This window comes from Triticum aestivum, chromosome 5D (genome assembly GCF_018294505.1).
Source record: "Triticum aestivum cultivar Chinese Spring chromosome 5D, IWGSC CS RefSeq v2.1, whole genome shotgun sequence".
NCBI lineage: Eukaryota > Viridiplantae > Streptophyta > Magnoliopsida > Poales > Poaceae > Triticum > Triticum aestivum.
This window is the reverse complement of record NC_057808.1, coordinates 505,368,678-505,386,678: the sequence shown is the minus strand read 5'-3', so window position 1 is coordinate 505,386,678 and position 18,001 is coordinate 505,368,678.

Below are 18,001 nucleotides of genomic sequence, written 5' to 3'. Positions count from 1 at the left end.
CCAACAGGAATAATGATCAACAAGGAAGCTACATTAGTTCCCTGAAGCATATAAGTAATCTCTGAGCTTCGATGGTTTTTTCCTCTGTCTTGGTGGCAAGAAGGGCGCTGCTGGGGTAGCTGTAGCTGTTGAAGCTCTCCTTGTTGCTGCACCAGATGTGCTTGCCCTTGCTGCTGGAGCTCTTGAGAGGCTTGCCCTACTTGCTGGAGCTCTTGAGTTGCTTGCCCTGCTTGCTGGAGCTGCTGAGGTAGCTGCCCTTGGTGGTGCCCTCCCAGCTAGTGATGCAACAGATGGAGCTGCAGCAGTAGATGGTGCAGACCTTGGTGCAGAAGATAGTGCAGCCCTTGGTGCAGAAGATGGTGCACCCCTGTTTTCCTGCAACAAGAATAAAATGGCAGATCAGAGCATTAATGGTACAATTTGGAAATCTATCTAGGGTCACATGTAATGCAAGGTACCTTGTGTTTGTTCTTCCTAGCATCAAGTGCTGGCTTCAAAGCATCCCCACAATTTGTGTACCTGTGGCCCTGCTTGCTGCAATTACTGCATGTAATTGTCCCCATCCTTGATGTGTCCTTAGGTTTAGGCACTTCAAACTTGCCCTTCCTCCTCGTTGTTTGTTTCCTACCCTTCTTCTTGTGGAAAACAGGGGGGTCAATGTCTCTTGTAGCAGTTTTTGTCCATAGATCAGGTCCAGGAATAGGGTATATCATTGGCTTGTAGGCTTCCAAATACATTTCCTTCTTAAAGAACTGATGCACAAAATCTTCTGGATGCTATTTTGATTTATAAATTGCAGAGACTACATGATTGCAAGGTATGGCTGTCATGTCCCATTTTCCACAGCCACAAGTCCAATCCTTTAAATTTACTGCATTGGATTTCTTCCCACTATACTTGATACAAATCTGGGCCTGACATCAAAGGTTTGCAGTTCCTAGCCCATTCCTTGGACTCTTCCAGTTTTTCTGAATATGTAGGGGTAATTGTCCATCTAGCACTCTCTCCCCCAATTCTCTTTTCATTAAACTTGACCATCAACTTAGACCTTACTCCTTCAAGCATTGTTTAATGGGTTTTCCTCTAATATCTAAAATCATCCTGTTGAATACCTCACTAATGTTATTAACTACTAGGTCAGTTTTACAATTCTTGTCCATAGCATGCCTAGCCCATGTTTCAACAGGAATTCCCTTTAACCAAGCCCAAGCATCCTCACTTTCTTTCCTCATTTCTTCCATTGCAACATTAAAACCATCCTCGGTGTATGAATCTGCAGCTGCATCCATATATTTCTTAAGTTCATCTCCTCTAAACCCAGCATTTTGGAAATTTGCATAAATGTGCCTTAGACAATATCTTTGTGGGCAGTTGGAAAAAATGTGGGTTATGGCATTAAGAAGGCCCTGGTGAAACAATTAATACCTAAGTTAAAATGCTAACTAGGTTGTCAAACTAAGGTTGCAAAGAATATTCTAAGTTAAGTAAATTTGCAAATGGAGCAACTCACCTTCTGCCTGTCTGAGATTATAGTGTAGTACCCAAACTATCCACATTCTCCACCAATAGCAATCTCTAGTTGAGTTAAAAACCATGAACAACTTGGGGTGTCTTCCTTTTCAACCACTCCAAAGGCCAATGGAAAGATGTTATTGTTTCCATCTCTGCCTGTAGCAGCCAATATTTGTTGTCCTGTATTCAGCTTCACAAAACATCCATCCATACCTGAAATCAACATGATTTAATAGAATGCAGCAGAACAAATAAAAATGCAATGAAAGAGAATAAATGAAGTGGAATAAATGTGACAAGAACATACCAATGAAAGGTCTACACCCTTTAAAAAATCCTTCTATTTGTGCTCCAAGACACATGAAAAGTCTATGAAATCTTGGATTGGGACTAGGGTGCTCTCTCACAACTCTTGTGGTGACAATGCATCTGCTCCCAGGGTTGGTGTCCAACACAGTTTGTAGATAGTCTCTGATCCTTGTGTATTGTGCTTCTTGATCACCTTGGACAACTGAAAGAGCTTTCTGCCTTGCCCTATAGACCTTGTTCTTTCCAACCTCCACACCAAATTTCTCCTTTGTCTTCACTATTACAGTTTCAACTCCTGCTCTAGGATCTATCCTCATGCTATCCTTAATTGCTTTTGCCACAAACCTTGTTGGTACCTTGCAGTTCTCACCAGATGGAGCACAGGTGTGCTCTAGTTGCAATTTCCTAATACAAAAAGTTTTTTCATTACCAATTACAGATGCAACCATGTGAAAGGGGCATCCTTTCTCAACACAGTCAACTATAATCCTGTCTTTATTATTTTTGTGGTAATGAAAATTCCTCCGTTGAGTGACATGAAAGTTAACCAAAGCTCTTCTGAACTGGTACACATCTAGAAAACACAATTGCCAGCAAATTTGCTCCTGTGGGTTTAACCTGCTCCCATCATACCATTGCCTGACCTTCCTCTTCTTTGCCCTGGATTTTCTACCATTTGAGGGCAAATAAACCTCCACTTCTGCATCAGAATCATCTAGATGTGGCTGATCTATATCTTCATCACGTGAGGGGATATAGTCAGCCTCAAGTGCAGATTGAGAGCTGCAATGAGATCTACTTGTTGGGCCCCTCCTCACTGGCAGTTTATGCAAAGGTTCTGGTGGAACAAATTCCTCTTCCTCCTCAGACTCACAGAACAAGTTCTCTGGCTCTGAATCCCCTTCAAATTCTATTTTCCTCTTCAAATCTTTTATTTTCAGGTGGAGATCAGCATCATCATCTACTTCCTCTCCAGGTACATCCTTCCCCATGCCATAATCAGATTCTGAACTCTCATCATCATCTTCAGAGCTGTCAGCATTTGTAACTTATTTCTCCACAAACATTTCCTCCTCCTCCTAGGCTTCTTGAACTACTGGCATTTCATCAGCAAACTCATTGAGAAAATGATTTAGCTCCCTCACATTTCTCACATTGGAGCTCTCTTAAGTGAACATGTAATCTCCAATAGAATCTTGTGTGTGAACACTTACAATAGGAGCAGAGCACTCTGCTCTATCACTGCACTGACTTGGATAGAGCACACTTGCATCATCTATATCATATATTTTAGGTGAACCAATCTCTGAAATAGGCAGTTGCTTCTCACTTTCTTCTCCATTGTTGATGTGCAACTCTGGCCTCACTGATGTTCTCCCTTTCAAAACAGTGATAGTGATACACATTTTCTCCTCATATAATTCTAGTATTTCTTCTACGTCTTCATCACACTTAATCAGCTGCATTCCTTGCATTCCTACACCATCTTCCTTCACATAGTACATGGAGTTCTTCTCATCATACCCCTCTGTCCCAATAAGAGCTAAAAGATTGATGTAGGTAATATCTGACTGACATAAGCTCCTTTCCAAATTGTCACAGCCATGGAAATGAAACCTAACATTCCATATGTCATCATCCAGACTGCAAACAAACACAACACAGAGCACAACATATTCAGTTAATAGTACACTGAATCAACTGTTAACAGCACACTGAATTCAGTTCAGTTAATATGTTAATATGTTTATATCAATTCACTTCAATGGCAGAATAAATAAAATAAACATGGCAGAGTAATATGTTAATATGTTAATATCAATTCACACAATGCCAGAGTAATGTAATGAGCATAATTCACTTCAGTTCAGTTAAAAATGACAGAACAATAAATTGTTTACTTCTCTATACAGAAACTAATTCACTTCTCAACATGGCAGAACCAATATTTGTAAACCCTAGTTTCTAAACTGCAGAAACAAGGTTCCTAAACTCCACAATTTAATCTACAATACTATCTAAACAGCACAATCATTGTTGAAACCCTAATTCCTAACACATAATGCAAATAAATGTGCAGAGGGGGCACTGAACTCACTCTACGCCGCCGAGACCGGAAGTGTAGTGCTGGCTGCACTGCGGATTCGCCTTCCACTCCTGCGCCAACCTTGCCGCCGCTGATTTCTCGATGTCGTAGCTACTGGATCTGCCGAGGTCCTGGGGGCTCTCATCTCCACTCTCGCACGCGGCCGCACCAGGAACGGGGGAAGAGGAGTTCCCGCGGTCGTCCATGCCATCTTTGGCAGAGCCGCCGCCGCCGCCGTCGGCGGCCATGGGTGAAAGAGGACGAGGGAGAGTGGGAAGGAGGAGGCGGCACGGTCGGAATTGGGGAGAGTAGGGGGAGGAGGCGGCGTGATTATGTTTTGTCTCTTGCTGTCTAACGACGCTTGACGGGCGCCGTGTGCGCACATGCCACGTGGCACCTGACAGCAGGCCCCGGGCGTCAGGTTTGCCCTCACACGGGACTGATCGAGCAATCAACGTTTTTTGCAAACTGTTAGCACAATAGTGGTGGTTTTTTGAAAAAAAACGAAAGGTGGCGGTTTTTTGATTTAGCATCCCCAAATGTGGTGGTTATTTGCAATTTACTCTATCTTGACTCCTTGATTGGGATTAAGTTGAACTCCAACACTGACCCGCACAAAGGGAAAGCAGTAATCACATATTATGCTCCCGGCAACTCAAACAGCGAGTCTGTGGACGAAGCAACGACGGGGTGGTGTACTCCTGCAAGTGGCTGGGTAAAACTAAATTCTGACGAAGCTTTTGTCTCGGAGGGGGAGGCTGGTGCAAGGATGATCTTGAGAGATGAGGTGGGAACTATCATCTTCTCAGCTTGTAGGAAGTTGTACTCTTGTCGGGACGCGCTTGAAGCAGAACTTTGCGCATGTATTGAAGGACTCTCGCTGGCTCTACAGATGAGTGATTTGCCTATCAATATCGAGTTGGATTCTTCCATTGCAGTCTCGCTCATACAGTGCAAAGGGGAGGATAGATCAATTTATGTGTCTATATTGTTAGAGAAATTAAGTACCTTAAAGGTCTTCGTTTATCTTGTAGTACTCATGTTCCTCGCTGTCAGAATAAGGCTAGTGATAGTTTGGCTAGATTTGGTAGAACCGAGAATAGGACCATGACATGGCTGGGATCAGGTCCTGCTGAGGTGGTAGAAGTTGCAAACAAAGATTGTATGACCACTATTATTGAGTAATACAAGTTGTTTTCCCGCAAAAAAAGCTTTCACCCAAAATACAATGAGGACAAATAAATCAGGACGAAGGTAGTAACTCACTGTCGAAAATTGGCCGATAGCATTGACCACTGAATTTTTCAAAAATAAAATGATAAAATAAAAACTGTATATTTGAAAAAATATTCATGAATTTTAAAAAGTTCATCACAACATTTGAAGAAAATGTTCACGTGTTTGGAAAATGTTAATAAATTTCAAAAACGTTCATGGATTTGAAAAAAGTTCATCACAAAATTGAAAGAAAATGTTCGCCGGTTTGAAAAAAATTCAAAATTAAAAAAATTCACGAATTTGAGCAAAGTTCATGAATTTTAAAAAAATACATGAATTTGAAAAAAAGATCATCACAAACATTCAAAAAGAGAGCTCACGGGTTTGAGAAAAGTTCATGAATTTTAAAAAGTACCTGGATTTGAAAAAAAAAGATCATCACAAAACATTCGAAAAGAAAGTTCACGGGTTCGAGAAAAGTTCATGAATTTTAAAAAATCATGAATTTGAAAAATGTTCACGGATTTGAAGAAAGTGCATGATAATTAAAATTAAAAGAAAAAAGAACAAAAAACAGACATAAACAACTATGAGAAAAACACTAGTAAAATTGCATTGCCCGGTGTAGTACTGAGTGGGCCGGCCCATTCGGCCAGGGGGTGTGCACCGCGTACGCATTGGCCTCTCTTTGGCACGTGAAGTGTCAAACACGATTTGGCAAGGTTGGTCTATGTAGGACGATTCGCTCGGACGAGTTCACAAGTGTGTTGGCTAGCCTATCTTCGGACAGCTTCTTCTTCCTCCCCTTCTTCTTTAAGTGTCACTAACATCCTCTCCTTATTCCTCCCCCTGACATGCCAACATGCCCTGAACAAACCGCTGGCTCCTGCCACTCACTGCTGGCAACACTACCGTGCCGCCTTGCTTCCCTTCCATGTCGTTTCCGCAGGTCCACCATCGCCTCGACCTTCCCTTTAATCCCCCTATCCGATGTCGGTGACCCGCACCCGCGCCCAAGCCACTCAAGTTTCGTCCTCGCCTCCCACCCTTGTTGGCTATGGCTTGGTGCTTCGATCCACCTATGGCTCGTCGTTGACTCACCACCATCACTCCACCTCTTCCATGCATCATGATGATGTTGGGAAACATTGCATGGAAAACAAAAATAATTCTATGCACACGCAAGATCTATCCATGGAGATGCATAGCAACGAGAGGGGAGAGTGTGTCTACGTACCCTCGTAGACCGTAAGCGGAAGCGTTTAGTAACGCGGTTGATGTAGTCGAAGTTCTTCGCGATCCAACCGATCGAGTACCGAATGTACGGCACCTCCGCGTTCAGCACACGTTCAGCTCAGTGACGTCCTCGCCTTCTTGATCTAGCAAGACAGCGAAGTAGTGGATGAGTTCCGGCAGCACAATGACGTGGTGACGGTGATGGTGAAGCTATCTCCACGGGGCTTCGCCTAAGCACTACGAAAAAAATGACCGAGGGACGAAACTGTGGAGAGGGGCACCGCACATGGCTAAGAGATTGTCGTGGCCTTGTGTGGCGCCCCCTTCCCACACACACACACACACACACACACACACACACACACACACATATATATATATATATATATATATATATATATATATATATATATATATATATATATATATATATATATAGGTGGGGGAGGGAGGAGGCAGCCAGGAGGCACCCCAAGTGGGGCCGAATCCCACTTGGGCTCCTGCCCCTAGCCGTGCCCTCCCCCTTGCCTTTTTAGGCGCACGGGGAAAGGCAGGGGAGGGAGCCCCCCCTTTCCTTTCTCCCATGAGGAGGGGGAGGCGGGAGGGGCTAGCCCTCCCCCCTTTCCTTCCCTAGGGCCAGCGGCCAGGGACAGGGGCGCACCAGCCCCCTTGTGGGCTGGTGTGTCTCTTCCCTTGGCCCATTAGGCCCATAGACCTCCTTGGGGGTGTCCGGAACCCCTTCAGGTGATCCGATGACTACCTGGTGCACTCCGAAACATCTTCCGGTGTCCGAATATCATCGTCCTATATATCAATCTTTACCTCCGGACCATTCCGAAGACCCTCGTCATGTCTGTGGTCTCATCTGGGACTCCGAACAACATTCGGTCACCAAATCATATAACTCATATAACACTATACCCTATCGCCTCGACCTTCCCTTTAATCCCCCTATCCGATGTCGGTGACCCGCACCCGCGCCCAAGCCACTCAAGTTTCGTCCTCGCCTCCCACCCTTGTTGGCTATGGCTCGGTGCTTCGATCCACCTATGGCTCGTCGTTGACTCACCACCATCACTCCACCTCTTCCATGCATCATGATGATGTTGGGAAACATTGCATGGAAAACAAAAATAATTCTATGCACACCCAAGATCTATCCATGGAGATGCATAGCAACGAGAGGGGAGAGTGTGTCTACGTACCCTCGTAGACCGTAAGCGGAAGCGTTTAGTAACGCGGTTGATGTAGTCGAAGTTCTTCGCGATCCAACCGATCGAGTACCGAATGTACGGCACCTCCGCGTTCAGCACACGTTCAGCTCAGTGACGTCCTCGCCTTCTTGATCTAGCAAGACAGCGAAGTAGTGGATGAGTTCCGGCAGCACAATGACGTGGTGACGGTGATGGTGAAGCTATCTCCACGGGGCTTCGCCTAAGCACTACGAAAAAAATGACCGAGGGACGAAACTGTGGAGAGGGGCACCGCACATGGCTAAGAGATTGTCGTGGCCTTGTGTGGCGCCCCCTTCCCACACACACACACACACACACACACACACACACATATATATATATATATATATATATATATATATATATATATATAGGTGGGGGAGGGAGGAGGCAGCCAGGAGGCACCCCAAGTGGGGCCGAATCCCACTTGGGCTCCTGCCCCTAGCCGTGCCCTCCCCCTTGCCTTTTTAGGCGCACGGGGAAAGGCAGGGGAGGGAGCCCCCCCTTTCCTTTCCCCCATGAGGAGGGGGAGGCAGGAGGGGCTAACCCTCCCCCCTTTCCTTCCCTAGGGCCAGCGGCCAGGGACAGGGGCGCACCAGCCCCCTTGTGGGCTGGTGTGTCTCTTCCCTTGGCCCATTAGGCCCATAGACCTCCTTGGGGGTGTCCGGAACCCCTTCAGGTGATCCGATGACTACCTGGTGCACTCCGAAACATCTTCCGGTGTCCGAATATCATCGTCCTATATATCAATCTTTACCTCCGGACCATTCCGAAGACCCTCGTCATGTCTGTGGTCTCATCTGGGACTCCGAACAACATTCGGTCACCAAATCATATAACTCATATAACACTATATCGTTAACGAACGTTAAGCGTGCGGACCCTATGGGTTCGAGAACTATGTAGACATGACCAAGACACCTCTCCGGTCAATAACCAATAGCGGAACCAGGATGCCCATATTGGCTCCTACATATTCTACGAAGATCTTTATCAGTCGAACCTTTATGACAACATACGTAATTCCCTTTGTCTGTCGATATGTTACTTGTCCGAGATTCGATCGTCGGTATCTTCATACCTAGTTCAATCTCGTTACCGACAAGTCTATTTACTCGTTCCGTAATACATCATCTCATAACTAACTCCTTAGTCATTTGCTTGCAAGCTTATTATGATGTGTATTACCGAGAGGGCCCAGAGATACCTCTCTGATACACTGAGTGACAAATCCTAATCTCGATCTATGCCAACTCAATAAACACCTTCGAAGATACCTACAGAGCATCTTTATGATCACCCAGTTACGTTGTGACGTTTGATAGCACACAAGGTATTCCTCCGGTATCCGGAAGTTGCATAATCTCATAGTCGAAGGAACATGTATTTGACATTCAAAAAAGCAGTAGCAATAAACTGAACGATCATATGCTAAGCAAATGGATGGGTCTTGTGCATCACATCATTCTCCCAATGATGTGATCCCGTTATCAAATGACAACACATGTCCATGGTTAGGAAACCTTAACCATGTTTGATCAACGAGCTAGTCTAGTAGAGGCTTTCTAGGGATACTATTTGTTTATGTATTCACACATGTATTTAAGTTTCCGATCAATACAATTCTAGCATGAATAATAAACCTTTATCATGAATAAGAAAATATAAAATAACAACTTTATTATTGCCTCTAGGGCATATTTCCTTCAGATGAGTCCAAATATGTGATGATTTTAATGTGCCTACATGGTAGGTTTTGTGGGATTTTACCGCATTCGCGCATGTCTTTTTCCCAATTTTCCCTAGGATGCATTTTTTTGAAGTAGTTGAAGCACTAAGGAAAGAACTTCTAAAATGGTGATAAAGTCACATCAATAAATGTGATAACGAATTACCATAAAAGAATGAAGTACCTGGGGATGCGGGAGGCCGCACGGCGCCTCTAGAGCGAAGGATGACATCTGGTACGAGCACACGTGCTCGTGCTAGCTGCCACTGCCTCCTCGCGTCAACTACTTCCACCTGTGGAATCGGATCGGGGATCAGACACATACGCACTCTAGAAACTCGTCCAAAACACAAAATCCTAGCCTCTAGAAGACATCCGGAGGGGAACTTATCCAAGGATTTCGCAGCCACAACTCCGCATCGAGAGGGCTTCCTCATCATCATCTCCATCTAGGGGTGGAAGCTGGTAGTGGATAATCCGAAATATCTGATGTTCGTATTCGAGAAAATGCCTATTCGTATCAGAAACATCCGCATCCGAACTAAAATGGAAATGTAAATTATTCGTATCTAGATTTATTTAAAAATAAAAATGTAAATATGGTATGAGATTTTGACACAAATATGAATATGGAAATGGATATATACGTATCGAATAAGATTATGGGAGGTAATTTTCAAAATTCTAGACCCAATACGCCAATTATCCAACATAAAAGCCAAATAAGTGGTTAAATTTTACTCTTTGTATGATTAATCTTATAAATATATTGGGACAATTGCATTTTTACCCCTAGTTGGTTCCTACCCACGGATTTTGCCCTTACTTTTCGAGCTTGCTCAGTTTTGCCCTTACTTTTTCCGTCATGATCCCTCGAATGCCCTTTGACCATTTGACCAAAACTTTGAAAATTCATAACTAATTCATATGAACTCAGAAAAATGAAAATAAGATATAAAAATGTTCAGATAAACATTACCTTTACGTGCATATCATTTGCATTCAGGACAAAAGCACCCTTTAAACTACCCGAGGTAATTAATGTTATTAACATTATTAAAAGTAAAAAGGTATAAACAATATTTTTTTCATGAATAAAAATTACATGCAAATGTAGGTGATGTTTTCTGAACGTCCAGATATCTCATTTGCATTTTTCTGAGTTCGTATCATCTTGTTAAGAATATTCTAACGACTTTGACCATTATTTGGAAACTTCATAACAAGTTGATACGAACTCAGAAAAATGCAAATAAGATATATGGATGTTCAGAAAACATTACCTACATTTGCATGTAATTTTTATTCATGAAAAAAAATATTGTTTATACCTTTTTATTTTTAATAATGTTAATAACATTAATTACCTGGGGTAGTTTAAAGGGTGCTTTTGTCCTGAATGCAAATGATATGCACATAAAGGTAATGTTTATCTGAACATTTTGATATCTTATTTGCATTCTTCTGAGTTCATATGAATTAGTTATGAATTTTCAAAGTTTTGGTCAAACGGTCTAAGGGCATTCGAGGGACCTCGACGGAAAAAGTAAGGGCAAAACGGAGCAAGCTCGAAAAGTAAGGGCAAAACCCGTGGGTAGGAACCATCTAGGGGTAAAAATGCAATTGTCCCAAATATATTATATAATTAAAACATAAGACAAATAAGACACCATGTCCTTCACATAAGCTAAACTAATATACATCTTTGATCAATATACATGTCTAAAGTTATATATATTGAACATACACGTACAAGGTGCATGAATAAAAAGTTGAAAAGAACCAACTTAAAAAAAGTTGAAAAAAGAGAGGAGTTTGGATCGGCACACCCGGACATGCATTTAATGGGAGAAGACGTTCCCGTCGACTACGAGACGCCTTCGGTGACTTCGTAAAATCACAAGATGATATGCCGACTTAGTCTGTCGGAAGTGCTCATAAGATAGGGTGTGCGTGTGTGAGTTTATAGGGGTGAGTCTATGCGCGTATATATGAGCGCTTGCGTTTGTACTGTGTTAAAAAAGACAGAATCCCTGCATGTCCTAATAGACAAGAAAAGAAGGAAATAAAAAAGAGTGCTGGCAAGATCAAATTGTAGGCAAACAAGGAAACTTATGGGCATCACATATCTACACGGGTCCTATCAGGAGAGGAAAAAAGCAATGACGCGCAGAACACCTGATTGTAAGAAAAAATTGGACCAGCCGCTGTAGCACCTAGGAGTTCTCCGGGAGCAGCCATCCAATTATTTGAAACGTCCATTGTAGCACCTAAGAGTTCTCACGGTGCAGCAGCCGCCGCTCTACAGCTGATCCTCACGCAGCAGCCGCCGACGTCGTTGTCAGGCAGCGGCAGCAAAACCGTTTGGATTCAGAGAGGAGACTAGGTTTTTGTGTTGCGTTCAACTCTGCAACTTTTTTCGTTTTTCTTCACTGTTATTTATACTGCGATTACATAAAGATAAGGAGAGTGATCCGAGCTTAACGGCCGTGCCATCCCACGTCCACTCGCCACCTCCCATGACGCCGCCATGCTCGCATGAGCTCGTGCCATCCCACGATGCGCGCACAGCAGCCTAACTAACTTGGCTGAAACAAACTAAGAATCGGTCAGTGCACAAACAGGCTCATGCATTAGCCGTTTTATTCCTAACTGAACTTGACTGAAAACTAGGCGCAGGATTACAGAGACAACAAATCCCCCCTTAATCCTGACGCCCTGGCGAAATCTCCATGACTCCAAGTTTGAGCCTCATCTCCATGAATCTTGAACGGCCCAATGCCTTGGTAAGAACGTCGGCGAGCTGCCCGTTGGTTCCGATGTGCTCAACGTCCACCTTGCCTTCCCCGACCTTCTCACGAATGTAGTGATAACGAGTGTCGATGTGCTTGCTACGCTCGTGATGGACTGGGTTTTTGCAAAGCTCGATCGCGGACATATTGTCTATCCGCAGCTTCACCGTTGCCGGAGGTTTGCCGATCAGCTCCCCAAGAAGTCGACTCAACCACACACCTTGACACGCCGCCGTCGCCGCCGCAATGTACTCCGCCTCACAGGACGAAAGGGCGACAACCTTCTGCTTCTGCGACGTCCACGTGATGATGCCTGAGTTGAGGAAGAAGACGTATCCAGTCATGCTCTTGCGATCGTCGAGGTCACCCGCGTGATCGCTATCACTGAACCCTGTCAGAACAGGATCCGGTGTCTTCCCCTTCAGATAGCAGCATCCATATCCCGTCATTCCGCTGATGTAGCGCAGCACTTGTTTCACCGCAGCCCAGTGCGCCGCCGTAGGAGCCTCCATGTACCTGCTCACCATGCCAACGGCGTGCGTGATGTCAGGCCTGGTGTTGCAGAGATAACGAAGGCTCCCGACGATGCTTCGAAAACGCGTGGCGTCGACGGCGTCACCAGGGCTTCCTTTGCACAGCTTCAGTCGTGCTTCCATCGGCGTGTGGCAGGCTTTGTAGCCAGCCATGCCGGCCGCCTCCAAAATCTTCAGGGCATAGGAGCTTTGGCAGATGGTGATCTCTCCTGCCTCCTGCTTCACTTCCAGCCCGAGGTAGTAGCTCAGCAGGCCGAGATTGCTCATGTCAAATAGATGATGCATCTGTTCCTTGAACGCTGCGATCTCCTCCTCGCAGGTGCCCGTGATGATCAGGTCGTCGACGTAGACGCCGACGATGAGAGTCGCCTTGCCGCTGCTCCTCTTGTACACAGCGTGCTCGAGCAGGCTCCGCTCAAATCCAAGCGAGACGAGAGATTCGTCCAGCTTGGCATTCCATGCCCGTGGCGCCTGACGAAGCCCATAGAGCGCCTTCCGCAGCCGCAGCACCTTGTTCTCATTGCCGACGCTGATGTACCCCGGTGGCTGGTGCACGTAGACCTCCTCCGAGAGATCGCCGTTGAGGAACGCGGACTTCACATCCATGTGATGCACCTGCCACTCACAGTGGGCGGCCACTGCGAGCAACAACCGCACGGTCTCCATCCTTGCTACCGGCGCGAAGACCTCGTCGAAATCCACCCCTTGTTGTTGGACGTAGCCCTTGGCGACGAGGCGCGCCTTGTGCTTGATCACATTGCCCTCTGGATCCTTCTTGACCTTGAAGACCCATTTGAGGCCAATTGCACGGTGACCGCGCGGGAGTGTGGCGAACTCCCACGTATCGTTGCCGCGAATCGACCCCAGCTCGTCGTCCATGGCCCTTCTCCAGCACGCCTCGGACAGCGCTGCGTCCACGCTGGCTGGCTCCTCCGCAGCAGCGAGGCACTGCTCGTTCAGCTCGAATGCATCCACTTCTGCTGCCAACAGAAAATCATCGTACAGCTTGTTGGGCTGCACAATGCCGTCGCGTGCTCGCGTAATCATCGGATGCAGTGGGCGTGGTGCAGTGGGAGCTGTCGCTGAAGCGGTGGAGCTGGTACTTGGTGGTGGTGAGGGGCAGCTCGCTGGCGCACCGCCGCTCGCGAAGGCGTTTGGTGTTGGTGCAGGCGTCGCTGGTTCGGAGACAGTAGCTTCAACCGTCGTGGATGTTCTTGCAGGCAAGGTGTTTGTGGCTGGGTAGGAGAAGAGCTCGATGTGGAATGGGGCGGCCTCCTGTGCCTCCGTCGTATTCTCCCAGTCCCAGCGAGTACCCTCGTCGAAGATGACGTCGCGTGTGACGTGCACGCGATTGCCGACGGGATCGAAGACACGGTATGCCGCCGTTCCGGGCTCGTAGCCGAAAAACACCATCGGCTTGCTCCTGTCTTCTAGCTTTGACAGGTGCGGCTTCGTGACCTTGGCGTGCACCACACAGCCAAACACGCGCAGGTAACTCACATCAGGTTTGTATCCATGCCATACCTCAAACGGAGTCCTACCATCGACACTTTTCGTGGGCGAGCGGTTCAATAGGTATACGGCTGTTGACACCGCCTCCCCCCAGAACCTGGCCGGCACCGCCATAGCTTTCATCATGCTCCGTGCAGTGGCGATGATCGTCTGGTTACGGCGCTCCACAACGCCGTTTTGCTGCGGTGAATACGGCGCCGTGAGCTGCCGTCCCACACCCTCGTCTGCGCAGAACGCAGAGAACGTGGCCACCGTGAACTCTCCGCCGCGGTCCGTGTGGAGCAGACGTAGTTTGCGCCCTGTTTCCACTTCTGCTCCAGCCTTGAACTGCTTGATGGCTGTTGCGGCCTGGTCCTTCGTCGTCAGGAGCGTGAGCCACATGTGGCGGCTCAGATCGTCGACCAGCAGGAGGAAGTAATGACGCCCTCCTGGCGTCGCCGGCGTGATCGGACCGCACAGGTCGCCGTGCACCAGGTCGAGCAGGCCTGTGGCGCGTTTCTTGGCCTGCTGCGGGAACGAGGTGCGGCGCTGCTTGCCCGCCAGGCAACCGTCGCACAGCTTCCCTGCATGGTCAATCGTGGGCAGGCCGCGTACCATGTCGCGGCACGCGAGCTTCTGTAGTGCGTCGAAGTTGAGGTGGCCGTAGCGTTCGTGCCACCTCCAGGATTCGTCACCGCGCACCGCGGCAAGGCACACTGGTTTGGCGATGGCGAGTGTGACGATGTACAGGCGGTTCCGCGCCCTGGGCACCACGGCGAGGAGACGTTCGTGGCGATCATGGAGCTTGAGGTACCCATCACGGATCGTGATCTGGCAGCCGTTTTCCTCGAGCTGTCCGAGGCTGATGATGCTGCTGCGAAGTCGAGGAATGTGGTAGACGTCGACGAGGGCGAGGTGATCGCCGTTCGCGCACGCGAAGAGCACGGTGCCGCGCCCCTTGATCTCCACCAGCGATCCATCCCCAAACTTCACCGTGCCCGTGACGGAGGTGTCCAGCTCCGAGAAGACAGAGAGATGCCCTGTCATATGGTTGCTCGCCCCTGTGTCGAGGAACCAGGTGTCGTCGCGGCGCGGCTCATTGGCGAGGAAGACGCGTTCCTCCACCAGATCGATGTGCGTGCCGTCGTCGTTCTGCAGCGTCGTTGGCACGTCCACTCGTGCCATCAACAGCGACGGGCCGTCGTCGTCGCTGATGGTTCAGGTGCGGATGAGAAGGGCGGCCTTCTCCTCCTCGCCGGCCTGAGCGAGGTGTGCCTGCGCACGGGGTTGCTGCTGTTGCCCCTTCCGTTCTCGCCGTGGCTCCTTGCAATCACGCGAGAAGTGCCCTGCAAACTTGTTGCAGTTATAGCACTTGACATGCGACATGTCGCGGTCACCGTTGCCCTTGCCGTTCTGCGGCCTGCCGCGGCCTTTCTTGCCGCTGCCGCCGCCGGAGCTAGAGCCTTGCTCCTTGATCTTCTTGCCGCGCGCGATCCATTCCTCCTCCGTGAGGAGAAGTTGGGACCCTGCTCCCTCCGAGGAGCCGCCCCCATACCGCCTCTCAGCAGACGTGAGGCGGCCGATCAGCTCCTCGACGGACAGCTCTTCGAGATCGAGCAGAGTCTCGATCGAACACGCTATCTGCGAGTATCTCGAGGGAACAGAATTGAGGATCTTTTCTACAATCTTTACCTCCGCCACTTTGTCACCCAAGGCTCGCAGATTGTTGGCGACGTTCGTGGCGCAGATGGCGAAGCTGTCGAGCGTCTCGCCGTCCTTGAACGCGAGCGCCTCGAACTCCCGGCGGAGGCGCTGTGCCGTCGCGTTGCGCGCGCGCTGCACCCCCATCTTCATCAGCTTGATCGCCTCCCATGCCTCGGCGGAGGTGTCCTTGGTGGCGAGGATGGGCACCAGCTCTGGTGGCACCGCACGGATCAGTGCCGAGAGCGCCGCCATGTCCTCGCGATCGCCCGGCTCTCCCATGCCGGACGTGGCCTCCCAGAGACCCTGCGCGCGCAGGTTGATTTTCATCACCTGCGCCCATTCGATGTAGTTCGTCGACGTCAGCGTGGGGTAGACGATGTGGGAGCTCGCGCGGCGTCGCGGATCACGCGCTCGTGGACGACGACCTCGTTACCGCCCCTCCGAGTCACGCTCCTCCCGCGCGGCCGCGTCGACGGCGTCCGTGTCGACGACCTCGTTGGCGACTTGCGCCCCCCTTCTCCCTCGACTCTGCATCCTTGTCGCTGCCGGCCATGGCGATCCAGGACCTACACGAACGCTGCTCTGATACCAATTGTCAGGCAGCGGCAGCAAAATCGTTTGGATTCAGAGAGGAGACTAGGTTTTTGTATTGCGTTCAACTCTGCAACTTTTCTCTTTTTCTTCACTGTTATTTATACTGCGATTACATAAAGATAAGGAGAGTGATCCGAGCTTAACGGCCGTGCCATCCCACGTCCACTCGCCACCTCCCATGATGCCGCCATGCTCGCATGAGCTCGTGCCATCCCACGATGCGCGCACAGCAGCCTAACTAACTTGGCTGAAACAAACTAAGAATCGGTCAGTGCACAAACAGGCTCATGCATTAGCCGTTTTATTCCTAACTGAACTTGACTGAAAACTAGGCGCAGGATTACAGAGACAACAGTCGTGGCTTCGCCCTTCAGTCATCGGCACACACATCAGCCACCGCCACAAGCATACGAACAACACATCGAGTCGGCCGACCCACCAGGTCACCACCCCACAGCACCACACGCATCTACCAGCAGCAATGAGCAACGACGACTTGGCCACATCCGGCGAGCTCCGCTGCTCCAGTCGAGGTAATAATAGACAAATGAAGTCCTTTTCTTGAATTCACCTCGCAGATGCCATCTAAATTTTGTTTGAATCTGAACGGTGCTATTGAATCACAAATCATGCCAAGTTCACCGGACCACTATCTAGCTGCAAACAGAAAAGGCACCACTGTATAGCCAGGCCACCCAATCATTCCATCTAAAAATACAATACTGCTGATTGTTTATTGTGAAAATAGAAAATCTGCGGATTTTGAAGGTAGAACTTCACACATTTATCTAAGATGACTGAAAAAAATTGTCGTCACTTATTTTGTTTCTATAGCCAAATTATGAGCAGAACAAAATCCTAGGTAGAAGGGCACACATTATTCTAAGAACAGATTTTTTTACGGGTATATACTAGAGAAGAAACATTGGTATTTATGAGAAAGAAAATGATCTAGACACCTTATGTAAGCAACGTTTAAATATAATATTTCAATGATAATTTGATCCACAAACTGCAAATGAATCGCATGGAGTGATCAGGTGCATACCAAAAAATCTGCTAAATTGCGACAAAAGTTTGATGTTAAAATTAATAGAACTTTAACATACTTTTCCATGCTTGAATTTCGCAGCAAACGTACGTTGATAAAGATACTTAGATTTTTAAGACTTAACCTAATACTATACTAGATTAGTTTGAACTTAAAAAATTTAAGCAACATTTTGAAATAAAGTAAAGCTGAAACACGGATCCATTTTCAAATAGAATTACCGATTTCATTAATTTTCTATAGCATGCAGACTATGGTGATGGATAAACCATGTGGCATATGTATGGACATTCAACATGAGATAATAATGTTTGGACTTTAATTCTTTAAATTATGTGAAAGTATTTCTAAATGTTACTCCTTTGGTTTCTATTTACCTATAGAGAATGAATCATAAAAACCATCAAGAAAATGTGTACATTTAAATCTCTAACAATGACTATCAATATGTTATAACTTTAGCTTGGTTATGTCAAGGAATATTCAATTAATGTTTTCTTCATAGTATTAT